The sequence below is a fragment of the Pleurodeles waltl genome, chromosome 2_1 (genome assembly GCF_031143425.1).
Source record: "Pleurodeles waltl isolate 20211129_DDA chromosome 2_1, aPleWal1.hap1.20221129, whole genome shotgun sequence".
NCBI lineage: Eukaryota > Metazoa > Chordata > Amphibia > Caudata > Salamandridae > Pleurodeles > Pleurodeles waltl.
Genome location: NC_090438.1, coordinates 184293034 through 184307520, shown reverse-complemented (window position 1 = coordinate 184307520; position 14487 = coordinate 184293034). Strand labels below are relative to the sequence as shown.

The window sequence follows — 14487 nt, the reverse complement described above, 5'->3', positions numbered from 1 at the left end:
CCGGTATAAAGCCAGTTTGCATGCATATACGATTATCTCCGTTAGAAAAACAGCTTTTAATGAACATCGCAAATAAATACATTCTCAAACTTACATCTTTGCTTGTCACAAGCACTGCGTCCCGTCTATTACAGTGTATTTACAGCTCCGTGTCAGTAAGCGATATCCCTCTGAAGGAAGCCTAGCTCCGCAAGTAACAGTAAGTGGAAGTCCGTATCATATGATGTTGCGGTCCTCGGCGCACATGCCCCCCCCCCCCTTCCCAATGAAAAATGAGCACAGCTCCTGATTGCAAGACTTGTATGACATTAATACAGGCTGGGCAAAAGTTTCACTTCATTAGTACCAGTTTCAACACCTGACTAGAGCAATCGCCGTCCTACTGAAACCGGGTAAACGTTGCACAAAGGCTGCCACTTAGCAGCTCCACAAGTTTAACTTTTTTGCACGTTTTAATAAATTTTTATCTGTTTGAGCTAGAAGTATTTTTGAGAGATGCTATTTAGGCAGAAACAGTGGCAAACTCGGGGAATTTTACTGTCTAAATCCATAATTCTATCAGCATTGACTAATAAATCATTGGGACCATATATTTTACATTAAATACGTACAGCACCCTGCCTGGCACAAGTATTGATATTAGTTTGATTTCTGTGTTGTGCAGAAAAGAGGATTTTAGAATGGTTTGCGTAGAAACTATAGATGTGATTTACAGTCACAAGTCCTAAAAAAAGTGGGGGGGACTAACCAAGTCAGGCAGTGACATCACAACACGTGACACCGTACATGACACCCCAGGAAGTGACATCACAATCAAGGACTTTAAAGGAAGTGACATCAACAAAAAGGGACATCAGATCTTAAGATCTCACACATAAGATTAGCACGTCTATCATGAGTTCTTTTGAGCGCATCATAAGTATACATGCAAACACTTCTGATTTAGGTGGCAGACTCCCACTTTTGGAAGCTACACATAAGACAATGTTACTTTTTGTCAGCATAAAGCTTACTTTACCCAAGGATTTAACAAACGAACTCCCCCGACAGCTTACTCCACCTGGCATAATATTCCATATGCAGCATATTGCCATGTAGATGTGATTGATTTGGCTGCCTGTGCTCTCCAGAGGTGAGACCACTTTCCTATGCAACGTATGCTTACTCAGCCCTCCCCACTACTTAATGTGTCTGTGGTGGGCACCTGCACTCATTTTAGGAGTGTAGAGCTCATTTTTCACCAGCAGACCATGACACAAAGGAAGATGGAAAGACAGAAAGGAAAGAAAGGAAGATAGGAAAACAATGATGAAGGCAGAAAAGGGACGAATAAAGAACCTGCAGGAATAAGCAAGTGTAGACTACTAAAAGAAAAAGTGTATGGCAACTTTGGCATTCACCAATGGGACCCTAAGAAAAAGTTTGGGGCTGTGCATTTATGTCTTTACAAATTACAAGCTGCCACCCAAAAAGTCTCATCCACATTTAGCAACAGACATCTGTCATGTACTTGTAGATAGCGTAACTTTATCTTAGCCACCCTCACATTCACCAGTGCATCCTGACAGCTCACCCTGAAATCAGTACAAACAGAACACCCATACAAAGAATGGACTACAAATTTCAAAGTAAGAGGTGTCCGCAGTTCACATTAAAATAAGTATAAGCCACCTTGTATTAAAAAATGAGAAGGAAATAGTGACAAAGTTAACTCACAAGAAAAAGGCACATGCAATTTCAGTCCCAGTTAGCACTTTCAAGAAGATATTGGCATTCTGAAGGAAATATTGCTAGTTTGCATAGAAAAATTACCCAAGTGGGGAGACGTAGGAACAGTGAGAGACACCACAAACTATGGCCAGTAATCAGAATCTACACTTGATTATTCTCACTAATAAGAAATATGCATATCCTAGACATTTTACACTGCTAAAATGGTGCACTGTAGACGACTTACTTGTTTATAGTAACACTGACCTGTGGGCTTGCCTATTCACTGTAACTGAAGGAGCCAGCCCTACGTAAGCTCACAGGATCTTTCATTTCATAAATAGCATAACTCTGAATTACAACATTCTCCCAGTCCTAAGACCATAAAAACAATAAAGCTACTCTCTGTTATTGTGTTATAATGCAGTACATCACAAACTTTGCAGCATTGCTTCAGTAGGTAGGTGTGAGAAGGGCAAAAAAGAAGACCACCCGTACCCCAGCAGGGCAACAAATTGGCAAAAGTTAATGAGAATCTCAAAAGCTTATAACCGATGTGGAATATATACCCACACTCCAACTCATTCTACAACTCGGGTGCCTCACTGCCCGAGTTAACCATTCGGAAAAAATAAAACATACCAGGAATAATATACAAAGATAAGGGAGAGGCACTCCTTAAAAAATAGCACAACTATTAAATTGTCCAAGAAGAAGTTAAATGTTCCATATGTTAAGTCCAAACCAATTCATAAATGCATCAGATAGACAGGTACTCATTCATAGTCAAAGTGATATGCTTAATTTCTTTCTTGTAATACAGATGGCAATCATGACCACAATGTGAGTGACAAACACAGCCAACGTGTTTCTACACAGACAATGGGGCTTCTTCAGGGCTGATGAAAAACATATAAAACACAATAAAAAAAAACTAAAATTTGTCACTACAGTCATTTAGTAAACACATACCAGAAACATTTTTAAAAATACACATTGCTAAAAGCATAGTCCCTATACAGTACACCAATCCACAAATAATCAAACTATCTTAAAGCACATAACCACACCTGGTTCTGACACCTTGCATTGGGATGAATAGCGCTATAAATAAAATAAAAAATAGTCATATTTAAATTGTTATTTTGTGCAAACACTGGGACAGAGCAACATATCTGAAATTTGTACAGTGCATGCATATACAAGGACTGAACAAAGTCAAAATCCTGCCACTCCTAAGTAAGTGCGAAGTGCTAACAAGCTGTTTGCTTTTGTTTCCTTTCCACTACATTTACCTCTAGATGTTAGGCCCCAGATAGCTCCAGGGCAGGATACTTGAACCAAAGGAGGCCTGATGGCCCCTTAAATTCAGTCTTTGTTATGGGCACAGCTGGAGTTTCAAACAAGGAGGGCCCCTCCTTGCCTGCACGTTGTTGCTTGGATCGGATCGATAGCAGACAACGTGCAGGTGCTGCTGAAGGTGTCCCGATGTTTTAAAATTAAGAACAAATGCAGCATATTTTAAAGTGAGGCCCAACTTCTTGGCAGGGTGGACAGCATCCACCATCTAAAAATTGTGGGTGGACACCGTCTGCCCACGTGTACCCCCGACTTGTGCCCTGTTTACAGTGTTCTAAAAGCAATGTATAGGACCTTCAGGGACACGGAGGAAGATTAATGTTCAGTTCAAAAGTGTGTTACGTTTACGGTTTGGTATATGCAGGGAGCCTATACACAGATTTCTAAGGAGTGGGGAGTTTTGCTTGTTGCAAGCAGCTGCTTTTGAAAAGTACCTCTCTGTGCAGAACTTGAGCCAGAAGCAAATACAACTCCCTGCTTGACATACTATTCTATTTTGTACTTTGTTTTCATATATTTTCTGCACTCACATTGTGGCCGTTTTCTGTGGGCAAACAATTTGTCATCATAGTTGACGCTAGTGCCTATGGACTTGGAGCAGTGCTGTCTCAAACGAATGGTAACATTTGGGTTGTGGCCTCTGCTTCTAGAACTCGCAGTGAGAGGGAAAAATGATATGCAGCAATTGAGAGCTTGTGCATGGGCCATCAACTACTTCAGGCTCTTTATTTGATGCAGCAGCTTCATACTACAAACTGATCATAACCCTCTTGTTCGTATACAATCACCGGGAGGTGGTCTGGCAGCCACTGAATGTGTTGCAAGTTTATGTTCTTAAATGCAAGAATACAGTTTTGATGTAGTCTATGTTCCTGGGAAGACAAATCTTTTACCATGCAGTGATAAAGAGAGTGAGTTGCACGATGAAGAGTAGTTGGATGTGGTAGCCTGTTTAGAGACTGTCTATGCCTTACCTAGCGTTTCCTTAACAGAAAAGGAATGAGAATCTGAAGATTTTAAGGATGATATCCTTAAGAAAGTCAAACAGTGCATTCTGATGGGATGGTCTGCGGCCAAATTCCTAAAGGGTCCCTTGCATTCCTTTACACAATTTTCAGATGAGTTGAATGCGGTGAATGGACTAGTCTTCTGTAATAATAAATATGTTTTTTGTATGCTATTATCCTCGGGGCTAGTCATCAAAGGCACATTGGTATGTCAGCCGTTTAAAAAAAACAAAAAAAAAAAAAAACGTTGTGGGGAGCCATTTGTGGTGGCCAGGGAAGGACGTAGAGACAGAACTTTTGCGTTAGGAATCGTCAAGACTGTTCCAGTTGCAAACAATTGTTTCAAATGTTCCACTCCTCTGTTGCTGGCTGTCACATGGCCTGAAAATGCTTAGCAAAAGCTTGGGTTAGATATTGTGGGCCTATTTAAGAAGCTTCAGCCTTAATCGAAATTTGCTATGGTGTTGACTGATTACCATTCTGAGTGGCCCGAAGTCAAGTTTGTGGATAATATTACCACTTCTGTAGTTATTGAGTTACTCATGGAAGGCTTTAGTAAGGAAGCCTGCCTCGAAACAGTAGTCACTGACTTGAGGATACTGTCAGTCATGTGAAATGACACCGTTTGTAATAGCGCACAATATCAGCCATGTAACCACTGCCTTTATGGTCCACAATGTAATGGCCAGTGGAGTGTTTGGACCACTGTCTTAAAGGGAGTGTTCAACTTACCTTAACCTCAGACAAGCCCATTGTTTCTACCACAGTCTTATCACTTTAAACTGAACTCAGTAACAGAAGTGTGCCCTTTCATTTTACTTGAGGGAAGATGTCAGGTTTCTGATCTATGCCTGTGGTGGCAAAGGAATAACCTTCTGCTTATAGCTGGTGGGGAATCATCAATAGATTCCCATGAAATAAGGGCAGTTAATGCCCTGTTGTGTAAATCGTATTTACAATATAACGTTTTTAGTCCAGCCAGCTGAGTGACTTCCATGTGGGAGAACTAACTAGGATCAAGATACCAGGGTTTGTTAAAAAAATAAAAATAAAATAAAAAAAAGGATGTTCAAATATTTTTTAAACATGTCGAAATTGTTAAGAGTCAACAAGGGAAGTGTGATTACTCAAGATGAGATGTGTTGGAATGTTATGCATCTAGCTAAATGTGACTGACATGGAAATGGTGCAGAACAGTAGCTCTTAAACCTTTGACTTCTGTGGACCCCCACTAAATTGTTACTGGAATCTGGGGAACCTCACTAAATCATTATTGAAATCCATGGCTTCATTATTGTAATGTGGGTACGCCAGCCTATGCAATTTTGATGATTTGAACCACAAAACAATACTTAAAACTACAGAGACAAGCATTCATCAAACAAATACACAAATTTAAATGATAAAATGTTATTTCATTTGCAAAGAAATATTAAAAAATTACAAATTTAATTGGATGGTTTTGTACTTTCCTAAATTCAGTTTATGCTACCCATCATCTATGCTATATTCTATTTGATGTGCTTTCATGGCTCCTGTGAATCAATCTGAGGATACCAACTTAATCTTTAGACCTCCATTCTCAGTCCTTCACTTTTACAGAAGGTTTTACAATTTTCATTTTTACATTTGGCGTCCTTATTTATTCACACCGAATTACTCAGAAAATATTATTTCATTTTCTGTGCTGTCACGGACCCCCTGACTAGCCGTTGCAAATCCCTAGGAGTCCACGGACCTCTGGTTAAGAACTCGAGTTGTAGGGAATAGTGAAACTGTGGGAAAGATTTAGAGAGGCGTGCCTTATATGATGGTCTTGATGATTCCATATGTGAGGTAAGGAGCAATGTTCCTTCAACCCAACCTGCAAGGAATGTTGTCACTGCCCTAGAAGAATCTCTGCTTGTTTGTGAAACTCATATTAATGACAGTTCTTCCAAAGTTTGTTTCTCATTGTGCTAAATCATCTGCTTGAACAGGGGTCTCCAAACTTTTCAGTTTAACGGCCACAATATTAATGGGCTGAAAAAAATCAGTTTTATAAATGAATGAATAAAATGTAAGTGAATGAATAAGGTTTACTTGGATATTTTTTGTAATCCGCATGATATGATTCAGAACAAAAGAGAAATGTGGCAATTAACAAAAACAATGCTGTGCTTAAACGGAGAAATGATATACCATGAGTCAAAATAGCGAATGCTCTGACAAAATAATCAGTTACTTAACTTTATATAAGAAGAGCAGGCTATTCGTTTTTGTAATTAATTTTAAATACTAAAATGTACACATTTACTTGAAATGAGAATGTGTCCAAATTTGTAGCACACAATAAGAAAAATAAACGCAGTCCAAGAAAGAGCTTAGGTAAAGCAAAGAAATTCAAAAGAAACGTGAGCCATTATTAAAGGTTGAACAAAAAATAAATTAAGCCTGCACCTCTCTTGTACACGTTTCAGGCAACTGGAGTTTTCTGCAGTATGGATTATCTGCAGTAGGACCTTGCGTTTTTCAGAGATCTGACATACACGACATTGCTGGTCCAAAATTCACAGTAGAGAAGATTCAAGAGGCTCTGCTGCCACCTACAGTCTGCTAAAGGAATTGAATATATATTTCCCTTTGATCAGTGAAAGCCAAGGCTTTGGAAAACAACAGGGGGATGGATAAAATCTTGTAGGGGGCGGGATGTGGCCCGTGGGCTGTAGGTTGGAGGCCCCTGTGCTAGAATCTGAGCTCAGTCATGAAGGATCCTCCAGGAGTGATATTTTCCTTATCTTTTTATTGCTTTGTGCAATTTCCATTATGGGGAAAGAGATGTTATATATAGTTCTTTGTTTTCTTACTTGTTTCCGACCTCCTTCTCTTCTTTCGTCCCCTACCCGTGTTCTGTCATAACTTGATACAGTTACTTGCAACACAATGGTTGACTGTAACTGGTAAGCATTTGTTTTTGTAAGGATGCAGCTCCTCATGCTTTATATACCTACATCTTTCATCTTTCTTTGTTTAAAGATATTTTTACACCTATCTTCCCTCTGTTTGTGAGGTATTACAACATACAAGTAAGAAAATGGTACAGAAACTTCCTTCCTAAAGTAACTAAGTGCAGTTTCCCGCATATTTCACACGTCTAGCATCATCTCACCTATCACAAGTGAAGAAGCTTTGCGCCTTATCACAAGTACAGCCCCTTGCCTGTTACATGTAAATTGAACTCATTGCCTATTCGAAGTGCAGCACACTACCTTTCTCAAGTGAATGCAACTGAAATTCTTATCGCAAGCACCGCTTTCTGCCCATCACAAGCAAATCAAGCTGCCTGCCTTTCACAAGTAATTGTATCTCCCTTTCACAAGCGTAGCTCCCTGCCTTTCACAAATACATGTGCCATTGTCTATAGCCCATCACCACTAAGCTCTCCTATTGCTCAACACACGCTTTTGCTGATGTTCACCCATAACACGTAAGTGCAGCTTTGACACAAGTAAAAGCGAGCTTCTTCCTAACCTATGCTCTCACAGTCTGGCTTATGTAAGTGCCCATCCCTCTTGCTCTCAAGGAATGAGAGCCCAATGTCATTTACACAAGCTGTTTGTGACATTCGCAAGTGCTTTAGTGTATATGCAAAGAAAGTTCAGCTCAGCATATCACAAGCAAGCGTTACTAAGGTTTTCTCGAGTTCCACTTGTCTGCCTGTCACTAATACTCTAACGGAGAGACAGAAAAGCTTTGCTCATTATAAAGAAAATAAACGAGCACTGCTCTTCCATTGCCCCTGCATGTCCAAAGTGATGCTTTCTGATTATAGCAAATGAACATAACTGTGTCACTAAACATGTAAGTGCAACACTCATCATTGTGCGCCCGTCAGCTATTACAAATAATAGTATTCGTAATCTAAAAGTAAATTGAAATTGAAACCCACCACGAATAATGCAACTCAGTAACGTGCAAATGCATCTCTTTATTTCTGATTATCCAGCTTATTCATTCTCTCTAGCATACACATATTTACAGCGGTAAATCGCATATGCTTACGTTTACCACCGATGGATTTTGCAACATCTTGGGCCCGATTCACCAAGCCTAGTTTTTTTTAGCAGGAATGGCAAGATACTTACACTAAATGATAACTCATTTTGACTATTACTCTAGGCTTGTGTAATATTCCACAGGCGTGAATTCTGTGCAAGTGGTGTGGATTGGGTGTTTCAAGACATGTTTAGTCTTGAACACTTATGAAGGTCCAGTTTGTGGTTCTTTGCCATCTTGCAAATAGTTGGAGAGTTGCTCCACCCAAGAGCTTCCATGTGGGAAGGGGAATGGAACATTTCATTTCGTGCTGGTGTTGAAGAAGGGGTTTTTGCAGCGAAGCCACGACCCCTGGAGAAAACGGTATTTTTCCTTTGGAAGCAATTGGCTTTGCCAATTACTTTTAGTCAAGCTATTCAGCCTGACTACAGTTGAAACAAAATAAGAGTATTATGACACAGCAGTGTCGTTTTGTAGGCACGTACACCGCGCATGCACACGCTTACAAATCGTGCTTTTTATTTTGTCTGGTTACTTATCCAGCTTGTATTGGTACGTAAATAAATACAAAAAAGTTACTACCAAAGTTTTTTTTTTATTTTTATATTTGTTTTTTTTTATTTGGTGGGAGGAAGCAAGAAGGAGAGCAAGAGGGGAAGAAACACAGAGGGTGTAAGTGTAGTGCAAGGATCACAAAGGACAGGGTTGTAAGCAATACACAGGGCAGCGGAAGAGGTACAAAACATGGATGAGGGAGACCAATGTGGAGCACGGGGGAATAAAAGCGCACAGCAGAGAAAGAGCACAACATGGAACAGAAAGAAGCACTTGGGCAAGAAAGGAGTGCGAGGTGGAAAAGCACACAAGGGCACGCTCAACACAGAGGAGTGTGGGGGAAGCACACAGGCAAGAACAACTTGGAGCACAGTGGAAGAGCGAAGAGATATGCATGAGGGAGACCGCTCTCATGAGGTGCTTAATCAAAAAGAAAAAAGGAGTGTTTGAAAATAAAGCAGGACACAACCATGAAGGCCATGACCCAGGGGAGGGACAAACACAAGAAGAGGAAGGTAAGCCTACACAACCAGTCTCTGAGGAGGATTGACGGTGTTTATAGCTTGCTTTATTAAAAGCATGCCACATAAGGCTGTGAACACTGTTTTCTTATTCCTGCTGCATAGCAATTATAAAAGCACAAGGCAACCAAATATGAAGTTTATGCAAATGTGAATCTGCCCACTGAGCCCTTGCCTGAGGGCTCACAGCAACATCCTACCTTAAAGTCCCTTTTCAACGTTTGTGTATTGATTTCCATAAGTAAGGTATAGAGGTTGACAGATACCTGTATATGGGATGTGTAAATGTTCCCAATCTTTGATAAGACGTAGCTTTACTAGATAGCTAGATGCATAGTTCCAAAAGACAAGTTATTCAAGAGTAAACAAATGCAAACACAGGCCACAATCTTCCAATCAAGGAATGAGTTGAAAATAGTTGTTAAAAATAAACAGCTTTTACAGGATTTGAGAGCCATGTTGAGTGAAAGGGTTAGCATAGGGAAGTTAGGATGGCAGTCATAATGGGTGTGGTGATCCTAGGTTGGTGGTGTTGAGGGTGGTTGACGTTAGGGGCATGGCGGTGGTGAGGGTGGTGGTTGTGAGGATGCTGGTGCTAGTTAGGGTGGCGAGGATGGTGAAAGTGGTAGTAAGGGTAGGGTGCTGGTGGTTAGGGTTGTACTGGTTAGGAGGTGGAGGTAGGGGTAGGGTAGTAATGGTAGGATGGTGGTGGTGTGGTAGGGTAATGTTTAGGGTGGTGGTAGTTAGGATGAGGTGGTGTTGGTTAGGGTGATGTTTGTTATAGTGGTGCTGGTTAGGGTGTGGTGGTGGTGGTGGGTAGGGTGGTGGTCAGATAGGTTAGTGGTGGTAGGGGTGGGTAGGGTGGTGCTAGTATTGGCGTTGGTTCGGTTTGTGGTTAGTGTTAAGGTGGTGATTAGGGTAGGTTGGTGGTGGCTAATAGGTTAATGATTAGAGTAGGACGGTGGCTATGGTGGTAATAGTGATTCGTAGCATGGTTGCAGCTGGGGTAGGGTGAGGGTAGTTGTATGGTTAGGGTAGTGCTTGGTGGTTGTTGGGTGGTGTGTGGTGGTGGAAAGGTTGTGGTGGCTGGGTGGTGGTTGTATGGTCCTACATATACTGATGCAGGAGGAGAGATTGGGGAAAAAGCAACAAAATGGACGCCTGTGAAGAAGGAAAAAAAGAAGTACCCCTATCCCAGTCCGAACAGTGGAAGACACTAATCAAAAAGATTCAATCTGTACTTGAGCGATGCTCCGTGGAAGAGAGAAACGAAAGAAGATAAAGTGGAAACAAACAACAGTGACTATGAAGGAAGCAAATGGTTAGCAATGGGTGGGCTCCAGGCCCTTTTTAGTTTATAAAATGGCTTTAAAGTGACAGAGCATGCACTATCTCAGGCGAGACCTAAAAAAGAGGAAATGTGTCATTGCACGAAAGTGCTGCTCTTCTACATAACGCAACCACACCATGCATTCAAGTCCTTATTATTAAATTTCACCATCTACACCAATACTGCATTCACAAAGCTATCCAAGAATTATGCGAATAGTACAGCCTTGAAGGTGTAAAGTTAAAGGTTTGTGAATTCCATGCAGTAGTCTAAAGCGCCACAAGTAATTTTATGCGTTTCTTTTTCGTTTTTATCTTGCCCAGTGCATCTGGTTGCCTATTCTTAGTAGGTGGCACTAAGCATAATTAACTGAGCACTTTAAATCCAATTTTACTGGAAACACCGAAGAATAACTAATATGCCCCTTGTCCAGTCCCTGTGCCCAGCCAAATGACTGATACGAACGGAATTGTTATAAAATGCCTTACTTGAGCGGAACCCATGTGCAAAAAATGGGAACATTAGTACTGGTGTTCTAATTAACTACACATACTTTTGTGTCCGTTGCAGCACAGTCCTCAATGACACATTTGTTGCTTTCCTAAATCATTGCACTTCCTTTGAAATACAGATGAGAACTGAGTGATCATTCTGCTTAAACTGGGACATTGGGTATCTTTGTTCTGAAGGTACAGTACTTTTACAGCCTGAAGCACAATCTAGTGTTGATCAAAACGTATGAATTAAATGGGGCATAGTCACCAGCGAAATTAGGTGGCTCAGGGGGAGGAGAATTCCTTGCTTGAGACATTCTCTGAAGGAATGTAAGACCCTGTTTGGGGGCCACAGAGAACGTAGGGGCTACACGTCTCACTCATGTGTTCTGAAGTCATTTGTCTCTTTTGTTTTCAAGTAGGTACTCTGGCTGTGCAAACTGGACTAAGTACAACTCCTTCAGCACTTGACGTTTAAGGGTAGACACAGCAAGGAGTCGGAGGCTTCACAGTGGAGTAGGTGAGGGTGCAACATGCTTAGAAGTCGTCAACCACCTAGTAACACCATAACTGATGTCCAACACCATACTTTAATACAATTAAAACAAAATACAAGATGCTACAAAATGGAGGTTCTATTTCACTGGCATAGGGCCACTGAATCCTAGTGTAAGGTGCCCCTTCTCCTTCGCTTCCTTTAATATAAGACGTAAGAAAAGTTCTAATATGACAGGTTTGAGACACAGGTGTAGTGCTGCCCCACCCCCCTCATATTCAGAGTTGTGCGCTCAGTCTCACAGTTTGTGTCCCAAGAGTTCTGTCATCACAGGCGTGTCCCCTTTAATCTTTCTTTGGCTGTGGTCGGGCACACAGCATGCATCCAGTATTTTCTCTCTGCTCAGGGATGGAGGCACATCTGCTGTGAGTGTGGAGGCACTCTAGTTCAGTCCCGTAGTGTAGCTCCTGTGAGGACCACTCTGCAGATCTGGTTTCAGCAGGCTCTAGCGTCACCAGTGTCACCAATGGACTCCAGAGCGAGTGTGGTAGGAGTCACAAACCACTGGTGCTATTGTCTGTCTTCAAGATGGTGCTCCTCTCTGACACCACTCTGCATGATGAAAGATGACTTGGGAGGTCTCTTGGTAGGTATAATTGTTCATTATCGAGTGGCCTGGCCCACTTAGCCACACTTGAGGACTTCGCCTCTGCAACAGCCACACAATGGGTGCACAGTGACATCTTCTGCTCCATGCACACTTCAGAACAGTGCCACAGCTTTAGCTGCATTTCGAGTCTGCAGCAGTGTTATCCACGTCATGATAGCTCCACAACTTTGGCCACTGAATGCAATAGATGCAGCATTAGAAACTGGGAGCATCTCAGTTGCTCTCCTTTAAGACTCTATGGTGGATTGATCCATCCTCAGGTCCGCTGTTCCGTTTGTCTTGGTAGCCAGCACCTCTAACTGGATTTGCACTTTCCTTCCTCTTTTCTTCAGGCTAGTCAACTCTAGGTCCTACAGTGTTGGGATACAGCCCTTCCTTCCAGGTCAGATTGCAGGTGATGTTCCCTCACATCTGGGAAGTTGGCTGTCAGGCAGACACCAGCGCTTGTTGCACAGCAGTCCGTAGGGTACTCTGCGGATTACCCCTCCCCCCTCGGTTTAAGAGTACAAGGAACTGGAAGAGCAAGTGAGTCAGCAGCTTCCACTTGCAGACTTGGGCTGGGTATTGTGATCTGTCTGTTCAAAGGATGACTGAGCAAAACAAGTTATGAAGTGTCCCTCACAGGCTGTTTTCCAGACTTCACCTTTGTGTAAAGTGATGATTTTCACAGCATTGTTGTCTCTATGTTGGAGCATCCACATGAGAGGCACAAAGAGGTGTAAGTATCTGCATTTGACTATCAATAGTCACACCTAGTGGTGATCAAGGGGAGATGAATGTCTGACCTTTCCCAAAGGACACTTCACACTCTGAACAACAAAGACTGCAGTCTCACCTTGCATTCCACTGGCAAAGTATCAAATGTGTGAACTCCGGGAGACTTTCCTGTCCCAACGAGACGTCTCTTAGCTTTTATTAGGGCATCTGTCAATCAATCAATTGCACTTTATTCCGTTGCCATAACCATCAAAACTTTCAATATCCATAGTACTACATAATCACACTAAGAAACACACACTATATAAATACATTGAAAGTTATAAAAATTTAACAGGTGGCAAGTCATTGTACCGCCCAATCACTTTACATAAAAACAAATATTGAAAGGTCCAAAGAAACAGGACCATACGGTACGTAAAAAATGTCTCAAACAAATGGCCATCTCCAATATCTGATTTATTACAGACACTATCTCATCATATGTGCAACTCAACTGTAAAGGCTAGGACCTCTATAACATTTGTCATCCTAATGTTAAAACAGTACATATATATCTAGTTGATCAACAAACCCAGAACAAAATACAAATGTAAAATTAAATAGATTGCAAAATCACGAAAGAGCAAATATATAGCGATTATAGCAGTACAAGGTTTTAAAAAGTGCATGGTGACATATCTGTTCCAGGAACAGAACCTGGTCCTGTACAAGTACTGCGATTGATCTATTTACATTGGCACCCATTGAAAGAATTATTGGGGAAAGTACAGCCTTTAATAAGTCTATTTCCATCTCTTCTGTATGGAGTGGGTATTATTTCAAACAATAAAACATAACATTTTGGTGGCAACACCCATAAACCTGTCTTGCTCTTGTGAAGAGAATACTGAGCTTAAACATGGGCAATAGACAAGGAAGACTTGTGTGGCTTGATCTTGGAAAGGGATCAAAAATAATCCTTGTAAGAAAATAGGTTAATAGTTAGGGGATGGGCGTCCTCCAAAAGTTTTATGTCTCAAAATCAGGTCAGGTGAAACTTAATTTAAATAATTTGAACCTGGACTCAACCCTTGGTAGCATGGCACAGAACAGACCATTAATCTAGAAACGTGTGAAATGTTTAGCAAAACTAAAATGAGACAAAGTCCGAATGCAGCACAATAAAAATCCCACAACCCGTTCATAAAAATCAAGAAAGAAGTATACAAATGACACCAAAACAACTAAAATCAAATCAAGGGAACTGTAGGTATACATTTTTGAACTTTTAAGACAAAAAGAACCAAGAAAAAGTAAAGTGCCATTGAGAAGTTACTGTTCATGATTGATTGCGACCTCGAGCACAGGTCGGATACACCAAGCGGTTCATCCCAGTATTAGTGGTTATCTTCAGACTTAGTGCCTGATACGAACTTGGCAGATGTGATACTTCTAAAGAAAAGTGACGGATATCCTGTCTGCCGTACGACAAGTTCCATTGTGTCCTATACGGCGGATGGGATATCTGTCACATTTCTGACAGAGTATCCCATCTAGCAAGATCATAATCTGGCCCTTAGGGGGTCATTCCGACCCTGCCGGTCCATGACC

At 41.3% G+C, this 14487-nt stretch overlaps 1 protein-coding gene across 1 annotated transcript in view; it reads left to right on the top strand.

The window, feature by feature from the left end:
* The window catches only part of SLC25A43 (solute carrier family 25 member 43), a 198707-nt gene that overhangs the window by 453 nt on the left and 183767 nt on the right, over positions 1-14487 (top strand). The gene's annotated exons all lie outside the window — the stretch shown is intronic.